This window comes from Giraffa tippelskirchi, chromosome 5 (genome assembly GCF_054371585.1).
Source record: "Giraffa tippelskirchi isolate mGirTip1 chromosome 5, T2T-mGirTip1v1.2.pri, whole genome shotgun sequence".
Classification (NCBI taxonomy): Eukaryota; Metazoa; Chordata; class Mammalia; order Artiodactyla; family Giraffidae; genus Giraffa; species Giraffa tippelskirchi.
Window position 1 is genome coordinate 45,994,050 of NC_137279.1, and position 22,755 is coordinate 46,016,804.

A 22,755-nucleotide genomic window follows, 5' to 3' on the forward strand; every position below is an offset into this window, starting at 1 on the left:
CATCACCGACTCAATGGACATGAGTTTGAGTAAACTCCAGGAGTTGCTGATGGACAGGGAGGCCTAGCGTGCTACAGTCCGTGGGGTTGCAAAGAGTCGGACACAAATGAGCGACTGAACTGAACTATACATGGCATCCTGCCTGTTCCAGGTGAGGTGCTCAACAACTGTGTAGAATGAATAAAAGAAAAATTAACCCAGGCCAGAAACCCAAATACTTGTTGTGAGTGAGCACAGGCCCAGTACTAAAAATAGCCAGAGGGAATAAAGTGATCTCTCTAAGAGAATCATGAGCTCAAGTCCCCTGAGTCCTGTTTGCTTGTGCACAGGAAGAGGTTATTTACAAGAGGAGCCACAAGAACCTGAGAGAATGAGTGTGGGTGCCAGAACCTTCTTCCTAATGTGATCAAGACCAGTAACTACATATTGAGAATTCTAAATTTGTTCAGGACGCCACATTTCACTAAAGCCTCAGAGTGTGTCCAATTATCTCAAGAAAAGGATGTCATGAAATTCTCAATACTGAGGTCACGTTAATTCACATTCATCTTACGTGAATGGAATGCAGGTGCTGAGCATGCAGCATCTTGAGGGAAACTATCAAACCAGAACTGAATAAAGGTTAGGGAATAATAACAGCTACTGCGATTTAAGCACTTACCATGCTCTGGGCTGAGAGCTAAGTGCTTTAACATCCAGTGTCGATGCCTCCTCTGTTCCAGGTACTCAGGAAAAGACACATGCTCTGACACCTCGTTTCTTACACATTTTTTCATCTAATCCTCACAATGATCCTATTGCCAACCCTATTTTATAGTTGAAGAGATTGAATTATGTAATTTGCCTAGTATTGTGCATCTGTAAGTGGCAAAAAGGATTCAAACACAGTGAGTCTGATTCTGGAAACCACGTCCTTACCCCACACTCCAGGACTTGGTAGGATTCTGCATGCAAAGGCATCTCTCGAGTTCTCAGGATTGTGTGGCCACCTGAGGGGATGCATGCAAGGGAATAATCTGTTTGGGAGAACCATCCCTGAAAGGTCAGAGTAGCCTGGAGACCCAGGGAAGTCTGCTCCCCATCACTTTGGATTACAGCCTGTGTTGCATTCCAGTGTTGTGTTTCCAAGGCCTCGTGGCCTCAAGACAGGCAGCAGGAAGCAATTTCAGTTTCTGGCCCAGACCTCGAGTCCTCTAAACCTTTCTATCTAACTACACTTCCACTGGCTTTCATTTCTGCAACCCTTCTTACAGAAATACTCGATTGAAAGTAAGTAAGTGAGAGGGGAACTGCTTGAGCTGACTGAGAATTTACTTAATTTCTACATCCAATTCCTATGACTAATGTGCTGGGGAAAGGGCAAAGTCTGTCTAGGTATGATTGTGGTTTGCATAAACTTTTATGCATGAAGTGGCTCTATTTGCAAGTAGATCGGATCCAAATTTCAGAATCATTCTAATGACTGACTGCAGTAAAGGTCTGTTTTAAAGAGAGAGAGAGAGCAAAGTCACGTCAGCTTTAGCCTGCATTATAAGAGCCCTGGAGTGGACATTCCTGCTTTGAAGCTTTCTGCTCTTCTCTGTCAAAGCCCCTGAAGGCACCGCAGACATGGACCACCCAGGAACTCTGGGAGCTCAAGGAGTGCCTGGTTCAAAAGGTGAGCAGAATGAGCATCACCTCCTTCACTGGGTCTGCTTCTGATCTTGAACCACAGTCTTGTGTTTGCATCCTTGATGGGGACACCGGTGTGGTGCCAGCCCTGCTACCTTCCTTGTGTTATTAACCCAGGCAGGCTGGGTGCCTGTTCTAGTCATGCTGCCACGAGCAGACGTCCTTTTTGGAAAGCTCCTTCAAAGTCATTGCCCTGCCTTTCTCCTCTGGCCCAGCTGTTTCCAAACGCAATGTACATGAGACTCACAGAGGAACTTGCTGAACTGCAGGCTCTGATTCAGTAGGGCAGGGATGGATCTTGAGAGTCTGCATTTCTAACAAGCTCCCAGGGTTGGTTTTGGGAACAATTAAAGGTTAATCAGTGTCAAGATTGCTGACCAAAGCAGATGAGACAGCCACTGGCCACTACTATTTTTGTCTTCCCAGAGCACGTGCTTTGCCTGCTTTTTAAAATTTTTTTCCTGGGGACAAATCTTTCCCTCCTAGCCACAGTCATGGACGTGCGGCCTCAGTCTGGGACAAAGAGAGTCCTGCCTGGGATTGATATGAGAACAATGGTGGGAACGGGGAAGTGAGGATTAGTGGGGAGCAGGCTGTCCTTTCCTAGAGGTTACTAAACTGGGATGGAGTAGTCTTGGGGTAGCCATCCTGCTTGGCACATACAGGAAGTCAACTGCAATGATAGAAAATGAGGTGATCTTACAGAGAGAACTGAAAGAGGCAGAGATTTGACGATACCATTTAAACCCCTAAATCCAGTCACGCCTGATGCTGATTTGCTCCAGCCTTTCCAGCTATGGGAATCAATAAATTTGCTTTTTTCACTTAAATTGAGTTAATCCCTGTCACTTACAAATAAAAGTGGGTAAGGCAATTGGCGTCAAAAACAAAGAATATAGTGAAGATGGTTTGTGGAGTGACTTCAAAAACAGTTCCTAAAGGCCAGTTCTTGAAATGTCTGAGCAATGTTGATTTCTCTGGAGTAATTGCTTAGCCTCCCCTGGCCACTAGGAGAAGGATAGCACTCATTTAGAATTTTTTTTAATATATAATCTTATTTATTTATTCATTTGTTTTTGGCTGTGCTGGGTCTTTGTTGTTGCGCGGTCTTTTCTCTAGTTGCAGCGAGTAGGGGCTACTCTCGAGCTGTGGTAAGCAGGGTTCTACAAGCTCCACAGGCTTAAGTAATTGCAGCATATGGGCACAGTTGAGTTGTGGCTCCAAGATTCTAGACCACAGGCTCAATAGTTGTGGCACACTGGCTTAGTTGGCACCACAGCATGTGCGATCTTCCTAGATCAGGGATCAAACCCATGTCTCCTGCATTGGCAGATGGATTCTTTACCACTGAGCCACCCGGGAAGCCCTGGAATGTTCTTAAATGATCTTAAAACTAACTTCATTGCAACATCTCTTGTGAATCCCAAATTCTCTGGAATGAAGTGAAGTTAAACCATTACTTAAAACATCTCTGTACCCTGGATAGCAGAGACCAGGGAAGAGGATACTGCCAATAGAACCTTGAAAATGTGATCAAGCCTGGCTTTCCTAAGGGCCTGATCTCCAAGGACAGATAATACTATAAAAAAAACCCTGAAATCCTTCCCCAGGGAATGTTTGGATCATACCTTTCATGATGGTATTAAAACATTTTGTAGAAGCTCCACATGGGCAGTTGTTTCTTCCTGGATTTTTAGTTATAATAGGAAAGCTTAGTTAACACAAGATCTTGATGCAAAACCAGATTCATAAATGGCTTCATTTCCAGTTATAGCCCTTGATGTCGTGTCTCAAAGAGTCATCATTCCAGCCTCTTAGGGACTTACTGAGACCTCGATATCAGAACTAACATGCAGATCTGTGAAAAGCAAAGAGAGTGTATGCAAATTAGATTGAGACTTATGTTTGTGAGTTGTTGGAAGATTAGCAAGTCTGTGGTCAGTAGAGAGGGAAGAGGAGGTTCCTGCTTTTCTCTGTGACTTCTGTATTTCATGTAATGGCAGTGCCACCCTTCTGAGCATCCATGGTCAAAATCTCAGAGTCTCTTGACTGCTTTTTCCCCTTTTCATTTTCTTCTTCATTGCCTGCATGAGACTGACCCTATCTCAATGTGCTACTCTACTTTCCCTTTTCTCCATTCATTATTTCAGCCTGAATCATTGTGTCAATGGCCTTGTAGATGTTCTCCTCAAATCTATCTTTCACACTCCTATCTGATCTAGTCAAAAAGTTGGAGGACTTAACATTATTGCCTCACCCCTGTGGCAAATTGTATTTTCCAAAGAGTCTATAGCAATAGCTCCCATTTCACATGTTCTTACGATGTGATCTTGACGCTCCTCCCATTAAGAGGTGGAGTCTGTTTCCTCCTCTTGAACTTGCAGGGGCTTGAGACTCACAGCAGTGATATGATGCGACTCCCAAAGTTGGGACCAGGAAAGTGTTACAGTTTTTTGCCTGGTTCTCTCAGGAAACTTGCCTTCAGACCCTTGGTTGCCATACAATAAAGGCCACTGCTTCCCAGGTAGCACTAGTGGTAAAGAATCCCCCTGCCAATGGAGGAGACATGAGACCCAGATTTGATCCCTGGGTTGAGAACATTTCCTAGAGGAGGAAATGGCAAACCACTCCAGTATTCTTGCCTGGAGAATCCCATGGACAGAGGAGCCTGGCGGGTTGCAAAGAGTTGGACATGAATGAAGTGACATAGCATGGCCATACTGTGAGGAAGCCCAAGCCACATGGAGCTGCCATGTATAAGTGCTCATAATGTGAGGGCTCACTGGGCAGAGAACATGAGTGAAGATACCAACACAGGATTTCTTCTCCCAGCCTTGAGTTCTCCCAGCTGAGGCCATAGCGTCATGGAGCTATGCTCTTTTTGAATTCCTGACCTACAGAATCTGTGAGCACAGTGAAATGGTTGTTTCAAACTATAAGGTTAGGGGCAGAGCATAATTTGTTATACAGCCAATAGACAACCAAGATTTTATTTTAAAATTCCTTAATCTTCACACAAAACCTGTATCAATCACCCGGCTCCAACTTTTAAGAATCTACTTACAAGAGAGGTGAGACTTCAGGAACTGTCAGAGAGGAAAAGAAGAGGAGGAATCTGGGAATCCCTATGCATTTTTTTCAGTACCTACACATCACAGCCCTTATCATATCCAATTCTACATCATCATGGTCATGAGGTAGGTATGAATTATCTTCCTTAAGAGATGCAGATATTGAAGCTCAGAGTGGAAACTTAAATTTCTCTGATCTCCTGGATATCAGTGGCAAAACAGGAATTCAAACCCAGGACCCAATGGCATGAAAGCCCTGACAGTCTTCACATGCTTCCCAAAGAACTGAACCTAAAAAGAGAAGACACAGATGAGCACTTGGCACAACTTTGAGCTCCTACCTTTCTCAGGACATTACTGAAATAACTTCCCTCTTTGGAGTAAAGAAAAACAGAGCAGTCTGGTTTAGCCAGAGAAAGCCCCCAGCAACAATGTCGAACAAGCCAGGAGTAATTTGTTTCTATTCTTCTCCATGTGACTGCCAGAGGTTATCCTGGTTTTTATTAGCCAAACTTCCCCTTTTCAAAAGATAATTCTTTGAAATCTTCTGGGAAATTAACATGGCTCAATCTGGCTCTGGGCTGGCCACCACATGCTCTCAGAATTAAGAGAACCTGGGTTTTAACCCCTTGTAGTCATATATATACACACACAAAATTGAATGTACCTCTATACTGTGTTAACAGGCTCTAAAGAGACAGTTGACACTGAACCGGCTGTTATGTTCAGCTTTATCTTAGAAAAAAAGTTGATCTGTATTTTTTCCAATTAAAGAGTTCTATACCATGTACCAATTTAGTTATAATTCAAACTCACTAGAAACTTTTTATTTAAAAAATCTCATGAACCAATTAATATACAAGCTAGATCATTTAAATATGCAATTTTTCAAATATTCTTTAGGCAAAATTCATCAGCAGCAAGTAATATAAAATAACTATAGCAGAAAAATTTAATTCCAATTCCCCATATCCTAGTTATTTACATTAAAAAAAGTTTATAATGTTTATTTTTATTTTCTAACTGGGAATTTTTGACATTTTTTTTTTTTACAGTATCATAAGAAATATTAAAAAAGTGACACTATGTAGGCAACTAATGGCTTAGTCTTTTCAATATTTCCATATCTATGTTTCTGGCCATTAAAAAGTTGTTTTTCTCTGGGAAGTTTGGTAGAGCAGAGCAGGGTGGAGAAGAAGCTTGTCCTCCATACCTCTCTCTCCTCCGTGACCACCCCTACAGGGAAGGCTTAAGGCCTTTGCAGCTGACATCTCCTTTCCAGGCAAAGTTCCCCGAGAGATAGCGCACAAAACCCTTTGGCAGCTGAGAGTAGAAGGAGTCTTCTGCTATCACCCAAGTTCAGCATCAAGGCCATATCCAGAACTACGAGACCGAAAGGGGGACATTGACTAGAAGAAGAATACTGAGTAATTCAATCAGGATAGAACCTCAATCGAGTCAGTTCAGTGAGTTCATGCTATGTCTCACACCCCCTTTGCTGCAAAGGCATAGTAATGTCAGGTAAGAGACAAAACAGAAGCAAAATAATTGGCCTCTCGCTAATGGTCAAAAATCTGCCTGCTAATGCAGGAGACGTTAGAGACACAGGTTTGATCCTTGGGATGGGAAAATCCCCTGGAGAAGGAAATGACAATTTACCCCAGTATTCTAGCCTGGGAAATTCCATGGACAGAGGAGCTTGGCAGGCTTACAGTCCAATGGGTTGCAAAGAGTTGGACATGACTGAGTTTCTGAGCACAATAGAAACAAAAGGTGGTGAGCAGCAGCTGAAACCAGGCCTGCAGGTAGCAATGATCTAGAATTTCTCTCCTGCAGATTGAGGGGATTACTAGTGCTCCATGTGAGAGGGGAACTAGAGTCATTTTCATTGAGGAAAGCAAGAACTGGGAGGAAAGAAATCTGTAAAATTAAGCTGCTGACAAGATAGTGTTTGGGGCTTTGGCTAGGGAAGACAGAAAGACAGAAAAAGGCTTTACAACAAAGAATCTCAATCAAATTTAGTAACTGTGAACATGATATCCCAATATTACAATGAAAAGAAAATGTTGAAATAGTGGAAATGGTTTAGGATTAGCGGCAGGATCACAACAGCTCTGAACAACTGTTAAGATCACTATGGGTGTGTGTGTGTGCATATTCAGTCATCTCTGACTCTTTGTGACCCCATGGACTGTAGCCTACCAGGCTTCTCTGCCCAGGGATTTCCCAGGAAAGAATACTAGAGTGGGTTGCCATTTCCCCCTCCAGAGGATCTTCCAGACTCAGGGATAAAACCCTCATCTCCTGCATTGCAGGCGGATTCTTTACCACTGAGCCACCTGGGAAGCCCCAAAATCACTATAGGAAGAGGAAAATATGCATGGGATATGGTGGAGAGAGAAAGAAAAAACATAAGCAAAAAATTTCCCACTCACAATAAGTACACAAACCCAAATCCCAAGCCAAAGGAGAAATCCAATGAGAATGAAACCGGGATATAAATGTGAATTCATTTATTATTAAATCAAAGCTATGAACTAGCCTAGAAAAGACTTTTTAAAATTTAAATATATATGTTTATAATGCAAAAAGACATAAATTAAATAATAATTTTCATTTTAAAAGACCAGGGAAATGTGAAAAGGTAAGAAATAAAAGAAGAACAGGAATATATGAAAAAGAGTTAACTTTCTAAGGCTCAGGATACAAAAAATATTAATTAAAAAAATTCATTATATAAGATCAACTCTAGACTGGATACTATAGAAAAAATGTTAATTGGAAAGCAATATTGAGTAATTTACCTATAACACAGAGAAAAAGTATATGTACACATACAATAAAGAAAGAATATTACCATAAAGAAAGTCTCAAAAAATGTGAAGGCATAGAAGTCATATAAGTATATTCTCTGACTGTAGTAAAATTAAACTAAACATCAATTACATAAAACTAGAAATCTCTACATATATTTAGGAGTTAAGTAATAAACTGCTACATTATTTGAGTCAAAGAAGAAATTTTAATAGACATTAGAAAGTATTTTGAAATTATGATGAATATTGTATGGAAAGCTGCTAAAGTTGTGTTTAAAAAAAAAATTATAGCCTGAAAAGTATTTATTAGGAAAGAAAAAAATGCTGAAAATCAATGTTCTTAGAATTAATCTTAAGAAGTTAAGAAAAGAAAAAGAGCAGCAAATTAAATCCAAAGAAAGCAAAAAGAAGAAATTAAAAACAGAAAAATAGGAGTTAAAAAACTGGAAGCAAATATGTAGAAGAGAAACAGCATGGCCAAAGTTGGTTATTTAAAGAATAATAAAATTAATAAATTCATAGTAAGACTAATCAAGGGGGAGAAGAGAGAGAAGGCATAAATAAAAATATTAGGAATGAAAAAGAGGACATAATTATATATCCTCATATATTTAAAAGACAATAGAATAATATTATGAGCAACTTTATGACAATAAACCAGAAAATTAGATTAAATGACAATTTAAAAATCATTTACTAAATGGACACAAAAATAGAGAAAATCTGGTCTTGTATCTACTAAACTGAATCCCAAATTTAAAACCTTCTCTCTTCTTCAAGGGTAAATTCTTTATAAAATTTAAAGAAGAAATAGTATCAGTTGTTTACAACTCTTCCAGGGAGTGGAAAAAAAAGAGAATACTTCCCAACTTTTTAAAACTGAGCAAGAAGATAATTACAGGCCCAAGTTCTCTCATAAATACATGGTTTTTTTTTAAGCCAATAAAATCCCATGGCATATGTATAATAAGGACAAAAATGTCATATTGTATTGGTTTATTCCAAGAATGTAAGGTTAGTTTAACATTCACACAGAGGAATAGTCATGGATCAGTGCTTAATTTCCTAACTTGATTAATGAACTTCAGTTATATAAGAGAATGTCTTTATTCTTAATAAATATACATTTGAAGTGTTTAGGGGTAAAGTTTCACAATATCTCCAATCTAGTCTAGACTGGTTCAGAAAAATAAGTAACATATATATGTATATACATATGTGAATATATAGAATGATAAAACAAATGAGGCAAAATGCAAACAACTGGGTATGTGTGTGTATACATACGGGTAAAGAGTTATGAGTAGTCCTTGTACAAATAAATTTTTTATGTAAGTTTTAAATCTCACCAAAATTCAAAGTTACAAGTAAAAAAAATCAATTTAATTCACCTGTAAACAAAATAAAGGAGGAAAACATACAATTACTTCAATAAGTATAGAAAATAATTTTATAAAATTCAACATCCATTCCTGATTAAAAAAACAAAAACCCATGGCACTTAGAGGGTCTAATACAAGGTATCTACCAAAAACCTGTAGGAAACATCACAATGGGAAAAAAAAAAAATGTGGAAGCTTTTTCTCTGATGTCAGCAATGAGAGAAGGATGCTATTGTCACAACTTATATTCAACAGAACTTTCAGCGAAAAACAGCCTGCTTTGGAAGAACAAGAAAATTGCCTGCTCACTACAGGCTTCTTATTCCCTGAAAGTAAACAGGATAGAACTGAACTGAGTTAGTCTTTGCAAATTTGACACTCGATGAGTCAATGCAACTCTCCCAGGTGAAGTGGGTGAAAGAAGAAAGTCTGCTTGGGGAAAATTCTTCCTCACAGAAATCATGATCAAAGGGCACATTTCCCTCTAACAATGTTCAAGATCCTTTGAAGAAAGTTACAGAATGTTATCAAAAGGCATAAAAGGAAGCCTGAATAGAGAACTAGATCACATTCATGGACGAGAAGACCACATACCATAAATATGTCAATTATGCACAGATTGTCTACATTTCTCTGTACCTTGTGGGTTTAGATAAAACCTGACATACTGATCAAAAAGTGCATATGGAAGAACAAAAGGCCAAGAACAGCTACAGTCAATTTTGAAAACAAAGAACAAGGAACAGCAACAAGCCTATCGAATATTTTAAATGTTTATTAGCCTACTGTTCTGGACTTGGTATCAGCACAAAGGACAAAAAAACAAACAGAAAAGGAACAGACAGAGGTTGGGAAACAGGTCCAGGCATATTTGTAAACTTGGTATATGATACAAATGGCATTTTGAATCTGTAAGGAAAAAATAAACTATTTAATAAACGATACTCAGTCAATAGGTTATCTCATTTGGAAAAACAAAATAAAAGCAGACAGATCCTTAATATAAATTTTTTAAAGGAATTACTTATGCATTAAATACCTAAGTGAAAAATATATCAAAACTTTTAGAAGAAAACAGAAGAGAATAGTTTTACATTTTCAGAGTAGGGAAGGATTTCCAAACTAGGTACAAAAAACAAGTCATAAAGAAAAAGGTTGACAAATTTGACTATATTGCTATTAATAACTTTTATCAAAAAAAAAAAATCTCAAGCAAAATCAGAAGGCAAATTGCAGACCATGAAGACGAGGGAAGATATTTGTGATCTGGACAAGTGAAACGGGATGAAAATCTAGAATATTTGAAGAACGCTTACAAGTCAGTAAGAAAAACAAACAATCTAGTTGAAAAAAATGGACAAGAGATAAGGATGCACCTTTCACAACAGGACACCCAGTGGCTAATGCGCATACAAAATGATGATTAACCAAGCCAGTAATCAGGAAATTGCCAATTAAGTCACCACTGAAATACCATTTCCCACCAAGCAGATTAACAAACAGAAGAAAGCTAACAATATTAAGTGCTGGTGAAGAGGTAGAGAAAAGAAATGAGGCCTTTCACAAGCTGCAGGGGGAGTGAACACAGCCCTTTGAAGGACAGGGCTAGAGTGTTAGAGACACACATCTGATGCAGGAATTCCACTCCTAGAGATACACAGAAATGTACTGCAGAGATGCACAGGGGAGAAATGGAGACAACTTAAACCCACTGATGAGATGATGGGTAAGTAAACTGTGGTTCAACAGAACACTGCACAGTAGTTAAAATGAATAGACTAGAGCTATATACACTAACACAGAGAACCCTCAAAGATACCATGTCGAATTTTTTAAAAAAGAAGAAAAACATACTGCCTGATGATATGTACAGTATGATAACATGTAGATACAGCCTTAAACATGAAAACCAGTATTATATATTATTATGCATAGAAATAACATTAAAATATTTGTGGAAGTGATAAGCAAATTCAGAATAAGCCATTATCTCTGAGCCAGTGGAAACGGAATGTGAAAGAATGCATAGAGGGCTTTGCCTGTTTTTATTTTTTCTTAAAAAAAGGAAAATCTCAAACAAACAAATCAGAGTTGAAATCAAAGTGCTCTGATCAAATCTTCTTATTCTCACAAAGAAACAGAAGTTCCACATGTTATATATTCATTGCTTTTCAAAACAAATTTTAGCAATAGCATTTTTTAAGGGAACAATCTAGAATGGTCGTGAGCACCTGTGAGGACAGTGAAAACAAGATGCAATGACAACTCCACATGCTGATGGAGCTGTGGGGAAACTGAGGCACACACACTGTGGGCAGCAACTCTTATTGCTCTCCACCCATCATATCCTCATTGCACTATGAGACGTGCTTGTGTCTCACTGTGATTTGGACAGGTAAAGTCTGGCATCAACTTGTATGTAGTGGCCATGTGCCTTTCCTCCTTTGCAAAATGTCTTTAGTCCATTTTCTTGTTAGATTATCTTATCATCTGTCTCTTCTTGATTTGTAGGACTTCTGTTTGCTGTTTTTTAATAAATACTGGATGAATCCTTATCATCTCCTACTCTGGGAGATACTCAGGGAATACTTCTTATTCTCATGTGTGTATTTAAAAAGAAGGGCTGTGCCCACCAGCTTGTACATGCACAGAATATCTCTGGAAGGATGCACAAGAATGTGGTACCTGGGACTGCTTCTGAAGAGGGAAAGTAAAGGACCGGGGGAAAGAATGTTTGGGAGGTGAGTTTATGTGTCCAGTCTCTCAGTGGTGTCCAACTCTTTGCGACCCTATGTACTGTAGCCCACCAGGCTCCTCGGTCCATGGAATTTTCCAGGCAAGAATACTAGAGTCAGTGGCCATTTCCTCCTCTAGGGGATCTTCCCGACCCAGTGTCTTCTGAGGCCCCTGCCCTGGCAGGTGGATTATTTACCACTGAGCCACGTGGGGGACGTGTACCCTTCTCTATTATTCTCTTGCACTCCTTCTTTGGGAAAATCATTATTAGGTCCATGTATTTCAGATTTTAACACAAAACCTATTATAACTAAGCTAATGAAAGCTTTTCCTCTGTTCGTTTCCCAAAGGAGATGCCAGCCCCAGTCAGACTTTCCCCATGCAGCCCAGACCTACTGAACCTAAGTACAGGGGCCCGTCCACTCTGCCTTCCAACCGGGAGGCAGGAGAGCAGAGCAAGGCTGAGAGCAACCTGGCAGCCAGTCTACCGGGCTATCCTCCAGCATCTCCACGGCCACTTGTACAACTGAGCAGTTTCTTATCCTCTCTAGACCTCTGCTGAGGAGCAGCGATTCCTACAGTGACTGGCAGCCTCAAAGTCAGCAGGCCCCATTGCTCCCACCTCAAGTGGCAGAGGTGATGGGCTCGTACGTCCAAAGTGAGGTGCAAAAGTCCTGTGGCTTCTGTTTGGACGCATCTTCTCTCACTCGCTTGCTCTAAAGAAAGTCAGTTCTCATGTTATATCCCACATTGGGAGCTGCCCTGTGGGAAAGGCTCTCAGAGCAAGGAATTAATGCTTCCAGCCACCAGCCAGCGAGAAGCAGAATCCTGCCAGCAAGTCCTACTCACAGCCAGTGAGTGCGCTTGGAAACTGGTCCTCCCCCAGGGCAAGACAATGCAGCCTGGGGAGACCCGGGGCCAGAGAAACCCAGCTAAGTCATGCTCAGATTTCTGCTCCACAGAGATTGTGAAATAATAAACATTTGTTGTTTTAAACAGAAGCAGAGAGACTAGGAGACATTTCTCCTGAAAAATGTATCAATCACCTGCAAGAGGCCAGACAGAACAAGAGATTGTGTAGAATCCCTTCCAGTGCTGGGAGCCTAAGCAGATCTCCAAATAATACAGTAAATCCTTGATTTTAAACAAAATGTTTCGGGAAATGGGTGATTTGCTGAATTTAATTTCCTGGTTAATTGGAAGAAACTTTGTTTATAGAATCATGGGGCTTAAACGTATCTCATAGATCATGTATTCAGATGAAGCAGCTGAAACTGAGAAGAAGCAGTTTCTGAAAGTTCTGAAGCTTTTCTGTGGCAAACCCTAGCACAGTGCCTGTCACACTGAGGACACTCAATAAATAATTGTTGAAAGAAAGAAGGAAGAAGAGTAGGTGGCAGGGAGGAAGAAGAAAGAGGTGCTCACCCTCTTCATGGCTTTGACGTGCTGAAACTCCTCCTGGTCCTGGCCTCAGGGGCCAGGAGAGCTCAGAGTTGGACATGAGCAGACCTGAATACAAGCCCCAGTCCACATTTCGTTGTGTGACTGTAGGCGGTCCCTTGACCTCACCCCTTATACCTTACATCTCGCCTGTTCAGGCATAAAATTTTAAAAATAGTAACTTCAGGTGCCATAGAGTCACTGTGAGATCAAATATGAGCCATACGGGAATACACTTTCTAACCAGAGAGGGGCATGCACATTTTGCCATCCTTATCTTTAGAAATTACTGTCCACTGTGCTGACTTAGAAAGCAGGCTATAAATTAAAACATCCCCTCTCCCCAACACACGGGAAAGGGTTGCTGTTGGGAAAATCAGCTCTTTGGGGGAGGGAAATCCATTTGGATCCTCATCTCACACCATTCACTGACACAAAAGTTAGATGAATTTAAAAGTCAGTTGTAAATTACAGTACATGTATAATACGTAATACCATGCAATTAAAAAGAATAAGGTACAGCTCTGTGCACTGGCATGGAAAGATCTCCAAGAGCTAGTGTTGTATGAAGAAAACCAAGCCGTAGAATGCTATGTATACTTGTGTGTGTGTGTTTTCACTTACGTAAAAATAAATGCCACATACACGTGCACGTGCATATGCCACAGATTTAAAGAAAGTCGAAAGAATTTACACATCAATTGTTAATAGTAGTTGCCTCTGGGGAAGGTAACGGGACTGGGTGTAAATGTGGCATTTTAATTTCTCCTGAAAATTATATATACACACACATACACTAGTTGAATTTTTTAGTGGGTATGTATTAATTTTGAATTTTAAAAACACAGGTAATATTTTAAAACTTAAGTGTAAAGAATAAAACCATTAAAAATAATACATGAGTGCTTGGTCTCTGTATGAAAAGGAAAAAACAATATAAAAAAATCATGAAAAGTATTTCTAGAATTAACTACATTAATTGCTTATTTTTTCAAAAAAAAATTAAAAGGTAAACCAAAACCTGGGCTTCCCAGGTGGCACTAGTGGTAAAGAACCTACCTGCCAATGCAGGAAATATAAGAGATGCGAGTTCAATCCCTGGGTCGGGAAGATCCCCTGGAGGAGGGCGTGGCAACCCACTCCAGTATCCTTGCCTGGAGAATCTCCTTGTCATGGACAGAGAAGCCTGACGGGCTATAGCCCATAGGGTCACAAAGAGTCAGACATGACTGAAGCTACTTCTTCTCTCCAAACCAAAACTGGAAAATAACTTAGCACCCAATATGACAAAGAATTAATTCTTTCTATTAGAAGTGGTCAGAACTGATTAAATTTTTAAAATAAAATCACCACCTCCCCACCCCCCAAAAAGCCCTGACTCTCCAAGCACTCAGCCCGAGACTCTTTTGAAACTATCATACCATGTCCTTATTTTACAGACAGAAAATCTTAAAAATGGTGAGTCTGTTGAGAGGTGTGGGGGGAGGGGGTGGCGGAGTGGGAAGCTACAACCCCTCTCAGCAGGGAGCCGGCCCTCCTGAAAGGAGAGGCTGGGATGGGCAGTTTCCTGCAGCTCAGAAATTTACCATCCACATCCTCTATCACTGCCCCTGAAAAAATCTGAAAACAGTGAATCTTCCCAGTCTTGTCAGAACCCAAGTCCCCCTCTCTCCCTATTTCAGATTCCCCTTGAGGATGAACTGAGGTCTGGTCCCTAGACGGAGAGTTGAAAATGAAAACACATCTTGGGAGTTCGTCACCTGACGTGGCCCTGGATCAGAGGGAACGCCTGACCTCTACCTGAAATGCTGCGACCACCCCCGCCCCAACCCCAAGGCCTCTCGCAGACAACATGAAATGGCTTGCCCGCTCTCGTCCCCTAATGAGATGGGGTCCTGGGAACGCCTGGGCCCGCCCCAGGAGGAGACTGAAACTGCCACTAGGGAGCCCATTTCTCCAAAGTCACGTGGCAGGGCCACAGCTCCCAACACCAGCAGAAATGGTCTGAAGACCTAATGTCTATCAGAGAATGGCTAACCTGGCCACCTATTTTGACAAAGAATATATCTTTGCTGTTCTAGATGGCACTTCTTGTTTTCATCTGTGTCTTTCCTCTGCCCACTCAGGGTTGTTGTTGTTTTGTCGACTGCTAAGTCATGACCAACTCTTTTGTTACTCCATGGACTGTAGCCCACCAGTCTTCTCTGTCCATGGCATTCTCCTGGCAAGAATATTAGAGTGGGTTGCCATGTCCTCCTCCAAGGGATCTTCCCGACCCAGGGATCAAACCCAAGTCTCAGCTCCTACATTGACTGATGGGTTCTTCACCACTGAGCCACTGGTGGGAACTTGGAAGGAACTAGAAGCCCTGCTCCCAGCCATCTCCTCCCACAGCCCAGCACCCCTAGCAGGGGCTACAGCCTGGGGAGTGTGCTGGGAGTGGAGAATCTCCTCTACTCCTACCACCTATTCCTGACATTTCCTATTAAAGGGGAAATTCTGCACTTAATAACTCAGAGCTGGGGTCAAGCCAATGTGGGCCTGCTCCTGCAGATAATTATTCTTAAAAAGAACTTTGCTGGGCTTCCCTGGTGGTTCAATGGTTAAGAATCTTCCTTGTAATGCAGGGCACACCAGTTCAATCCCTGGTCTGGGAAGATCACACATGCCGTGCAGGGCAGCTAAGCCTATGAGCTGTAACTACTGGGCCCACATGTAGCAACTACTGAAGCCCAAGTGTTCTAGAGTCTGTGCTCCACAACAACAGAAGCTCCCACAACGAGAATAGCCTGTGTACCACAACTAGAGAGTAGCCCCTGCTCGCTGCAACTAGAGAAAGCCCCTGCACAGCAACAAAGACCCAGTGCAGCCAAAAATAAATAAATATAAAAAAAAAAAAGAAGAAAATTGCTGTAGTTGTTGTTTAGTCCCTCAGTCACATCCGACTCTTCTGCGACCACATGGACTGTAGCCTGCCAGGCTTCTCAGTTCATAGGATTTTCCAGGCAAGAATATTGGTATGGGTTGCATCTCCTCCTCCAGGGGATAGTCCACCCCCCGCCACCACGGATCGAACCGCATTTCCTGCATTGGCAGGCGGGTTCTTAACCACTGAGCCATCAGGGAAGCCTAAAGAACATGAGATAAACATTTGCAAGGAAAAGATCTTGTCATCCCATCAAAAACTTATTTAACATTCAACAAACATTTACTGAGCACTAACGGAAGTGCCGGAGTTAAGTGTGTATAGATTATGAGTATGCTGTCCTTAACCTGAACAGGTGATTATTCCTCAGCGTTGAACATTCAGTGTGGTACAGGGGAAACTCTGCTGCTTACTAAGATAGGCTAGAGCACTTCACTTAATCTTTCTGAGGATCTATGTATAAAATAGGCATAGTAGTAAAAATCCCCAGGATCTTGGGAGGATTTAATGAGATGCTGTAGGACAGTGCTTGGCATAACACAGCCCCAGGCACACTATAGACAAAGAAGAATTTAGGCTCCAATTCTCAAGTCCCCCTCCCCTCAGTTTTCTCATCTCTAAGGTTTGTTACCTTGTTGGCTTGACTGATCTACCTTACAGGCTCAAATTGCATGATACATCCACACAAGAGACCCACACAAATCAATCGTCTTATTGGGACTATCGAGTCTCAGTTGCAAACATTAATTCTATTTATTAAGGTGGGTGGAGACAACTGAGTGTCAATATACTCTGCCAAGATGAATAAAATCCCTTTGCTTAGATCTGGAACGTGCTGCAGAAGGGTAAGTCGGAGATCGAGTTTTCTCTTGCAGTGTTGTGTTGTTTTAGCCCTCAGTTGTGTCTATCTCTTTGGGACCCCATGAACTATAGCCTGCCAGGCTCTTCTGTCCATGGAATTCTCCAGGCAAGAATACTGAAGTGGGTAGTCATTCCCTTCTCCAGAAGATCTTCCCGACCCAGGGATCAAACCAGCATCTCCTTCATTACAGGTGGATTTTTTACTGTCTGAGCCACCAGGGAAGCCTTCTCTTGCAGAAGGACAGCAAATTTGGGCCCAAGAGCCAAATCTGTCCTAGCTCACCCCCACTCCCCACCTCTGCCTGTTTTTGTAAGTAAAGTTATATCGCATCACAGCCATGCTTATTCATCTACGAATCCTCTTTGGCTGTTTTCATGCCAGAACCACAAAACTGAATCTCTGTGACAGAAAATGTATGGCCCATGAAGCCTGAAATATTTACAATCTGGCCCTTTACAGGAAAAAAAAAAAGGTTGTCAACCTTTGCTCTATTGAATACCTTCTGTTCCTCTGTCGCAAATATCCATAAATCTGAAGCTGAATGGTGGAAATTAAACTTTTTAGCTGTAGACTCAGTAGAGGTTCACAAGGCTCAGTGGTTGAAATTGAGACTCAAATGAATCTGAAGTTTGGAAATAAGAGGGACTCTCTCCCGGTTACATCTGGCTTGTTACTGTGTAGTCCTGAAGCAAATTGTAGGTTAACATAAGCCTTTAAAATTATTGTGGGGGTTTTCTTCTGTCTCCCCAACAAAATCCTACAGCCCAAAGAAACTAGTAATTAAGTGAATATTTTCCAATTGTAAATATATAAAATTTTTTCATATTACCTATTGATTTTCTATCATGGATGACATGAATGATTATTGAGCTCTTATATCACCTCATCTCCCTTCTAAAAAGATACACATCCCTCATCCACCCAATATAATCACATCAAAAATTGTACTTAAAACATTTTTATTTAGATCAATAGTTGATATTTACTATATTGCAACTACATAAACATTGTTTACTACTGAAAACAATTATTGTGGGGGTTTGCAGATAGAGGAAGCAAGATGGAGTAGAAGCAGCAGTAACCTGAATGTTGGCAGTGGTGTTCCAGCCCCAATTAGGAGTGTGATTGGGGCCATGGCTGCCCTTCCAGGAGCCGTTACTTTATTTGTAAAATAAGGGGCTCGTCAGTTCATCCACCATCTTTGAACTACTCCTGGGAGGGAACTTGCCAACACAGATATGGAAATTTTGGCCATGTCATCTCTAAGATACTTTTCCAGCTTTAAAGCTTAACATAAAGTGAGACTTGACATTGTGAGATCATGGCCTTGGGGATGGTTACGTGAGAAGCAGTGAATTTAAATGCATGGGATGCTTCCAGTTCTACCATGTCTTAATGACATTCACCACGGTCATAATTCATCAAGCTTACCTCTTTCCAAATAGACACCATGCTAGTGTAAGTCCAGTCCATCTGTAGAGAGAGGAGACAGTAGCCCCTGAAGAGCTTTGGACAGGCCCTCCACCTTGAATTATGTGGCAGCAGTCACATAATTGGCCCTCTGAATTATGCCTTCTAGACGGGCATCAACATGAGTTTACCTACCCAAAGCTAGCACCGGCAGACACAGTTAAAGATGGCTTTATCCCTAGAGCAGTTAGTCCATGTAGTAAAGGGATCCTAAGGATGCTGCCAACAATCTTGGGATAACTGGGACCTGACAGCAAATAAATCCTGCAGAATTAGGACTAGTTTTCTTATTCCAAAGCCCCAAAGTGAAGACCACCTTCCAAAAGCTCAGAATCCAAAGTCTGTTCATCCCCTTTGTGGATAGTGCCTGGTCCTGGACTGCATGCCCTACACTCCTCCCCCGTAGTACTCATGCAGGCCAGTGACCCCAGTTGGCAGCACAGCGCCACATGGACAGCTGTCAAAGAACACCCAGATGAAAACTGCAGCTGAGGGCCAGTCCTTTCGGGTCAGTGGCTGCTGTGCTTAGATCTCTCCCTGCCTCCCCAAGTTCAAATGCCAGCCTGATTTCTATCTGGAAGCCTCCCAGCCCAAACATGGAACAAAAGTTCCCTCTGACAAGCCCATTCTGGGTTCCAAAGTATGTTTTTATGTTTGTTGGCAAATGGAAGTGTCACCAATAACAATAACAACACTGTTTGCCCTCCATTGGAGCTACTTCATTTCTTCACATTTGTTCCAGGGCTGGAGCTGGACAGATGAATAATGTAGGCTAGGCGGCTGGCCCGAGCCCTGACCTTGTGCCTCCAAAAGCAAACACGGTGGTGAACGTGGAGACTTGTTTATTTGAACTCTCACTGGCTAACTTAAAAGAGGAAAAGAAAAAAAAAGAGAAAACACCTCCCACCATCCCATTTCATCAGTGTAGCCACTGAAGTTTTATTGTTTTGCTTTTGCTTTTTCTGTTTTCATTTCTCACTTATTGAAACAAGGAGCTGCAGCCCTCTACTGGTGCAAGAGACGACGCCAATTCACCAATTATCGAGGCTACCCTGCCATCTTGTGGCCATCTTACCAATGTGCAAGTTTAGAGAAAATCAACTGCCAAACATCATAAAACACAGGTTGTTTGAAGGAATCTTCCAAATATTTAGACGGGCTTTCATTTCAGACATCTTGAGAAGATGGATCTGATTGTTTGGGGATGATATAGATTGGGTTTGGAGTTAGAATGTTGTTCTGTATCTCAGCCCCCGTCCACCACTCGAGGCATCTCGCTTGAGCGAATCATTTCATTTTTATGAAGTTGTTTTTTCATCTGTAAAGCAGAGGTCATAATAAATGCTTGATTCTTAGAGTTTTGCGAAGCTTAGATAAGACTGCATATAAAAAGTGACTTGTAAACTTTATACATGAATGCACATAAATATGAGCTTCCCAGGTGGCTCAGTGGGTAAAGGATCCACCTGCAATGCAGGGGACACAGGAAAAATCCCCTGGAGGAGGGCATGGCAACCCACTCCAGTATTCTTGCCTGGAGAATCTCATGGACAGAGGAGCCTAGCAGACTACAGTGCATTAGGGTCACAAAGAGTGAGACACAACTGAAGTGACTGAGTAGACACACATAAATATATTTTAATATATCTAAAGAAGTAGATTATCTCACTATACTTGGTAAGACTTTTTTCAGAGACTCAAAGCCTATTTCGCTACTTAACCTCCTTCAGGATAAAGCCTGAGCCTTAGGCTTAAAGGAAGAAGGACTTCACACTGTTCCATGCTTTCCTAAACACACACTGTCAAATTCCTTAGCTTTCACTTTCCTGATGGAAGTAAAACCAGTTTCTTCGGCCTTTCTTCATAGGGCCAGCAAATCAGTCATGAGGAACAAGGAACATCAGTGAGCCTTTGGAGGCTAAACTCTGCTTACCTGGAGTCACAGAGTGCCCATTAATGCCGGAGCTTGAGTACTTGGCTACCTTGTCTTCTGGAAAAAGCCTGAGCCAGATGCAGCTGCTGAGGAAGCACCCGTAGAGGCCTGAGCGGCACAGGGCTGACGTAGGATGACTCATCAAACACAGATGGGTTTGGCCGCTGCTTCTGTGCAGCTGTTTGGAGGAAGCCAAGAATTTCTGGTGCCTCACTCTGGACTTGGTGAACAAACTCAAATGCTGCAGTCCTTACTTTGTGCTAAAATTTCTGCCCAGCCTGCGTTGGCAGACTAGCCGGTGCTGGGTCTACTGATAAGAATGTCCAAGGCCCTAGCCTGAGCTCAGAGGTTTCCCACCCATGGGCTGGCCCTTTTCGTCCTCCAGTTACAGTTTATCACACGTCTCATTGATGCAGGAGGCAGGCTTAGGGCACAATTGGCAGCAGAATCAATAGTTTTGCAGAGAGAAAATAGCATGCCAGCCAAAAGGACATCAAATCCTTGGGTGAGTGGTGAGGAGCTCTCACTCAGATTCCCAGGCCATCTGCCCCCCCAGGCTGGGCTCTGCTTCCACCTGTTTCCAAGTTTTGTTCATCTAGACCTGTCCTCAGGAAGCTACCTTTAGATTCCCGAATGTTACCGGTGAGCCTGTGTGTTAGCAGGTGAGGGGACCAAGGAAGGTCCTGTGGCAGGTGAGGGGGACAGAAGAGAAGGTCATGCCCCTGTCCTGCCCAGTGAGGGTCTCCTTCCCGAGGCTGAGCCAGACCTCCACAGTCAGAGAGGCCACTCATTCCCCCTTCTAGTCCTCACTGGGCTGCCCCAGAATCTCTCACAGAGACCAGCCTGTGGAAGAGCCTTTCCCCACAGTCACCCCTACGGAGGTGGTTCTTCCTCCTGCTCTCACTGTGAGGGGGCAGCAGTCACCATCTTTCTGTCTGGAAGGTATAAGAGGGAAAGGTTTTTCTTCAGAGTTTTTCCTCACTTTATAAACTACTTATATCAGCCAAATGAGAGTAGGAACCAAAGGGATGGTGGCCAAACGTTCTGAGCTGAAGTTCATATCACCTGGCAAAGCAAAGGTGATTGTCAGTGCACTGAGACTGCTGACAAAATTATTAGTTTTTGTTGTGTGTTGATAAAGATGGATTTTGGAAATTCAGGCAGGTAGGTTTGAGTGCCAACCCTGTGCAAGAGGCAGCTGGAGGTCAGAGTGTGCGGGTGTCAGAATGCACTCGGGACTGGGTGCTCTCACATTCACACATTCAACTGTGATAGGTGACAGCGGAAGCGGGGGCACTGTCAGCTTTAATATGATATATATGGCTATGTGTATATATATGTATATATATATATATACATATATATACACTGTATATTTAATATAAAATGTATTACGTGTGTGCTGTGCTCAGTCATGTCTGACTCTTTGCGAGCCCATAGACTGTAGCCCACCAGACCCCTCTGTCCATGGGATTTTCCAGGCAAGAATACTGGAGTGGGTGGCCATTTCCTACTCCAGGAGATCTTCCCCACCCAGGAATAGAATCCAAGTCTCCTGCACCTCTTGCACTGGCAGGCAGATTCTTTACCAACAGTGCCAGCAGGGAAGCCTCTATACATATTATGGCTATAATAAAGATTTTGACTGGCCTTGGTCCCTAGTCACCTCTAAACCCTTGGATTCCTGGAATCACAGGAGTCTTATTATTCATGGTGGCCTCTCAGGCCACCTCTGAGTTTATGCTAATGAGGTGACCGGTGGTGGGTTCCTAGGTAGTTTCAGGATGGGGTCTGGCAAAGCTGGAAAGACCTACCTGTGATTAGAGTTGGACTTTTGAGCCATGTGATGTCAGCCCAGCCTCTGGGGAGGGGAGTTGGGGTTCAGTCACTGTGGCCAGCGATTCAACGGATCATCCTTGTGTAACTAAAACTCAGCAAAAACTCTGCCACCCGGGATGTGAGCAGGCTTCCCTGGGTGGTGGTCACACTGACGTGTCCTGAGGACACAGGAAGAGCATATTCAGGCCCCTCCTGGCCTTCCCCTGGCAGGTCCCCATTTGCATCCTTTACAGTGAACTGTGTCATAAAGTAAAACACTTCCCTGGGTTCTGTGAGTCACCCCCACAAATTGTGGAACCTGAGGTGGCGCTGGGAACCCCCTAGATTTTAGCCAGTTGGTCAGAGGACAAGGCCTGGGAACCCCCAACCCAGAAGCCGGCTTCTGAAGTGAGGGAAGCCGTGCTGAGGGTGTGCCTTAATTCACGAATGACACTGCACAGTGGAAGGAATCACAGAGAACCCTGGGGAAATTCACAAGTGTGCACTGGTGTGGGCCCTGATGTTTGTTCACTTGGCCTCCCTTGTTATGGAAGAAACATCCAATGATGTGTGTGGGTTGAATGAGTAAGTTCATTATGTAACAGAGTATTCACTGCCCATTGCCCAGCA

At 42.3% G+C, this 22,755-nt stretch overlaps 2 long non-coding RNA genes across 2 annotated transcripts; one reads left to right on the top strand and one right to left on the bottom strand.

The window, feature by feature from the left end:
• Positions 1-1,452: 1,452 nt before the first annotated feature.
• Positions 1,453-14,008, top strand: LOC145507074 (uncharacterized). Its single transcript, XR_014054544.1, has 3 exons — positions 1,453-1,657; positions 11,452-11,681; positions 12,027-14,008. It is a non-coding gene; the product is annotated as an uncharacterized LOC145507074 (long non-coding RNA).
• A 3,841-nt stretch (positions 14,009-17,849) lies between these two features.
• LOC145505096 (uncharacterized) lies at positions 17,850-20,618 on the bottom strand. The gene is made up of 3 exons (XR_014052839.1): positions 20,308-20,618; positions 19,450-19,692; positions 17,850-18,377 (listed from the first exon to the last, which is right to left on the bottom strand). It is a non-coding gene; the product is annotated as an uncharacterized LOC145505096 (long non-coding RNA).
• Positions 20,619-22,755: the final 2,137 nt, after the last annotated feature.